The sequence below is a fragment of the Trichechus manatus genome, unplaced genomic scaffold (assembly GCF_000243295.1).
Source record: "Trichechus manatus latirostris isolate Lorelei unplaced genomic scaffold, TriManLat1.0 scaffold00278, whole genome shotgun sequence".
Lineage (NCBI taxonomy): Eukaryota > Metazoa > Chordata > Mammalia > Sirenia > Trichechidae > Trichechus > Trichechus manatus.
In genome coordinates this window covers 1,790,832-1,794,620 of record NW_004444214.1, presented here as the reverse complement: position 1 = coordinate 1,794,620, position 3,789 = coordinate 1,790,832, and the positions used below count along the sequence as shown (strand labels likewise).

General features: G+C 33.8%; 1 protein-coding gene across 1 annotated transcript in view; it reads left to right on the top strand.

The window, feature by feature from the left end:
- Positions 1-3,789, top strand: part of DOK6 (docking protein 6) — a 442,414-nt gene that overhangs the window by 200,671 nt on the left and 237,954 nt on the right. The gene's annotated exons all lie outside the window — the stretch shown is intronic.

Genomic DNA, 3,789 nt, shown 5'->3' with positions numbered 1-3,789 from the left:
TAGTTTCTCATTAAACAGTTAGTACACATATTGCCCTATGACAATGGTTAACAACCCCACGACATGTCAACTCTGTCCCTTCTCAACCTTGGGTTCCCTATCGCCAGCTTTCTTGTCCCCTCCTGCCTTCTAGTCCTTTTCCCTGGACTGCTGTGCTTCATTAGTCCAATTTTGTTTTATGGGACTGTCCAATCTCTGGCGGAACGGTGAACCTCAGAAGTGACTTCATCACTGTGCTAAAAGGGTGTCCAGGGGCTATACTCTTGGGGTTTCTCCAGTCTGTCAGGCCAGTAAATCTGGTCTTTTTTTGTGAGTTATAATTTTGTTCTACATCCTTCTCCAGCTCTGTCCAGGACCCTCTGTTGCTAAGATCAGAATTTTTGATATCTGAATTCTATTTTAAAGCATTTCTTTCCAATATTTAAAACTATGACAACTCATTTTAAAAAATGGGAAGGGTTCTAATTTTTTTTGTGAAGCTAGCATAGAAAATCTGATATTTTCCTCACTTATAATATATTTTTAAAATTCTAAATTAAAAAATAGCAAAAAGTTACAGTAATATGCCATAGCAACAAAAACTTAAAAGTACTCAGAATTTGAGAAGAAGGGTGCTATATAAAGGAAAAGATAAAGTCTTCTTTAAGAACGTAAACAGAGTATTTCCTTGGCTAGGAAGACATAATATTAAAATAATAATCTTCCCCTATAGTGCCTTTAATGTAATTCCAGTTTGAGGTTCAGTGAGATTTTACTTATAGAGGAGGAAAAAAACTATAAAAATTTTATGTGGAATAATAAACCAAAACCATCAATTGCTGTCAATTCCAACTTAGGGCAAGCCTATGTTTGTCAGAGTAGAGCTGTGCTCTGTAGGGTTTTCAATGGCTGATTTTTTGGAAGTAGATCTCCAGGCCTTTCTTCTGAGGCACCTCTAGGTAGACTTAAATCTCCAGCCTTTTGGTTAGCAGCCAAGGGCATTAACCATTTACACCACCCAGCAGCTCCTGTATAGAATAATAGCTGGTATTAATCAAATAAAAAGTTTTAAAATGTATAAAGATTTTTGAAGAAAATTGGGGGACTGTGTATAATCTATAGGTTGAAGAGAACTTTACAGGACAGAAGATCCATAGATGGAAAAGAAAGGACCAATAGATATGACCATATATAATCAAACAACTCTCGTGTAACAAAAGATTTACAAGCATAGTCACTGGGCAAATTAAAGTTTTGGAATAATATAAGGAATGCAAGCGACAGATAAAGAGTTAATAACTATAATGTCTAAAAACTCCTACAAAGTGACAAGAAAAAATATTAACAGTGAAAAAACTTGCAAAGATTATGACTAGGCAGATCACATTTGATAAATCCAAACAGCAAAAACTATGTGGAAAAAAGACTCAAGCTCTTAAGTAGTCAGGGATGTGAAAATCAAAATAGCAATAAGATTAAAGCAAAGAATAGAAGGAGCTGTCACATTTATTTCTAGTGAAGGTATACATAACAGTGTATTCTCATAATGGCTAATGGGAATATGAATTGTTTCAACTTGTTTTTCAAGAAAACTGGCAACTGCTATTTAAAAATATTCATGTAGCCTTTGACCCAATGAACCACTTTCAGGATATATTCCCATATAAACATACCCACCAGTACTTGATGATGTAGGTTTAGGTTTAAGTACATTATGTGTAATAGCCACAAAATTAGAAATGAATGCCTATCAAGAGAATAGTTGACTACAGTACGGTATATTCTCATCATGAAATAACATGCAATCACTAGGAAGGATTCTAATTAAACCAGTTAACTTGGAGAGAGTTCTATGAAATATAGTTCCTCAAGCAAAGCAGCCATCAGAGAAGTATATACTGACTAATCACATTTTGTAAAAGAAATAGTGAGAGAGAGGTTAGTTTTAACAAGTGTTACCTGGGTTAAGGTGAGATAATGATGATGTGGATGAAAAAAAGAAGATGGAGAAAAAGACAAGCAAAAAAGGAAAAGTAAGAATAGAAAATAAACAGAAGAAAATACCCAGCACATTAGCTATCCCATTTATATGAAATTATGTATATGTTAAGGCATGCGTGAATGTAACCCAAATTTTTAAAGTTAGTCTGTCCTTTGGGAAATGGTAATTAAAACCACACTGAAATATCACTACATATCTGTCAGAATAGCTAAAATAAAAATAGTGACACCATTAAAGACTTGTGAGGAAGTAGAGAAACAGATCACTCCCATTGCTGACTGGAATGTAGAATGGTCCAGCTGCTCTGGAAAATGGTTTGGCAGCTTCTTATAAAACTAAACAAGCAATTACCATTCAACCCAGCAATTGCATTCTTGAGCGTTTATCCCAGAAAAAAAAAAGGAAGAAAACTTATATTCATACAAACAATTATATCCATGAATGTTTGTGGCATTTTTATTTGTAATATCCCCACCCTGGAAAGACCCGGATGTCTTCAAAATTGTGGTACCTCCACACCGGGGAATACTAGTCAGCAATAAAAAGGGGCAAACTATTGATACATAACAACCACCTGGATGAATCTGAAGGGAATTATCCTGAGTGAAAAAAAGGCCAATACCAAAAGGTTAAATGCTATGTGATTTCATTTATATAGCATCTTGGAAATGACCGGTTTTAGGAATGGAGAACAGATTAGTGGTTAGGAGTGGGAGCAGAGGGGTGGGTGCATGGTTATCAAAAGAGTAGGTGCTAATAACTTTGTTGAATGAATGAATAAATACATGAATGAGTAAAATTTATATTTAAGATTTGTTATAGTGATATATTTATCATTCTTTTTTTCAAAAAGATAATTATTTCACAAAAGCAAGTTTTAGAGATTAATTTGGCAACCGCAGGAGACAAATTATTTAAATTGTTACATGACAGATTGAAGAGTGTTTGTGATGGGGTAATAAATGACCTGTGTGTGTGTGTGTGTGTGTGTGTGTGTTTGTGTGTGTGTGTGTGTAAATTGTCATGGCCCACCAAGTCTGCTGCAATAACTCTATAAGTAAAACATTGTTGAATACAAATGAGAATTCCTGCATTTTGCCTGTTCCTTAAAAAGAGAGCCCTTGTTCCTTTTTTTGAGAGCATTCAATGCCTAGTAAATGAAAGAGCAGATGGCTTAGATATTGGAAACCCAGAGTTTGGGTAATAGATTCTGCTTACCTTCATTATGGAAAAGAGAAAGAGGGGAAAAAAGAGCTCAACCATCTCTATCTTTGTGAGCAATATGAAGCCTGAAAACTTACCTCCCAATAAAAGCAAATAGTGTTTAAAGTCTGAATAACCTGGTTAATTTTCTAAATAATTAATTGAAACATTGAATCTACCTTCTAAAATACTGAAGTTATTTCTATAGGTTCTTCTGTACAAAATATGTAACAGAATATTCATAAGTTTAATAAATTCTCCCACATCAAAAATAAAAAAATATTAATTCCAAATCCCAATTTACCCATATTTTTGCATTAAAAATTTAAAGTTTTGTGTATTACTTTGTACCTGAAATACCTAGATATCAGTTTATCACATTGTTTTTTTTTATTTAAGAATATAACCTATAACTCAAATTCTATATCTTTATGTAAAAAGAACATTATTTTCTGAAATAACCTCTTTTCTCCATAGTGATTTTGTATTACTCAATAAGCTATATTTGTATCTTGTAATATTATTAATTACTCTAAGAAAGCATTCCCCCACTCCAAGCATCCTATAAAGAGTTTTCTGCTTCTCTCTCTCTCTCCCCGCCCCCC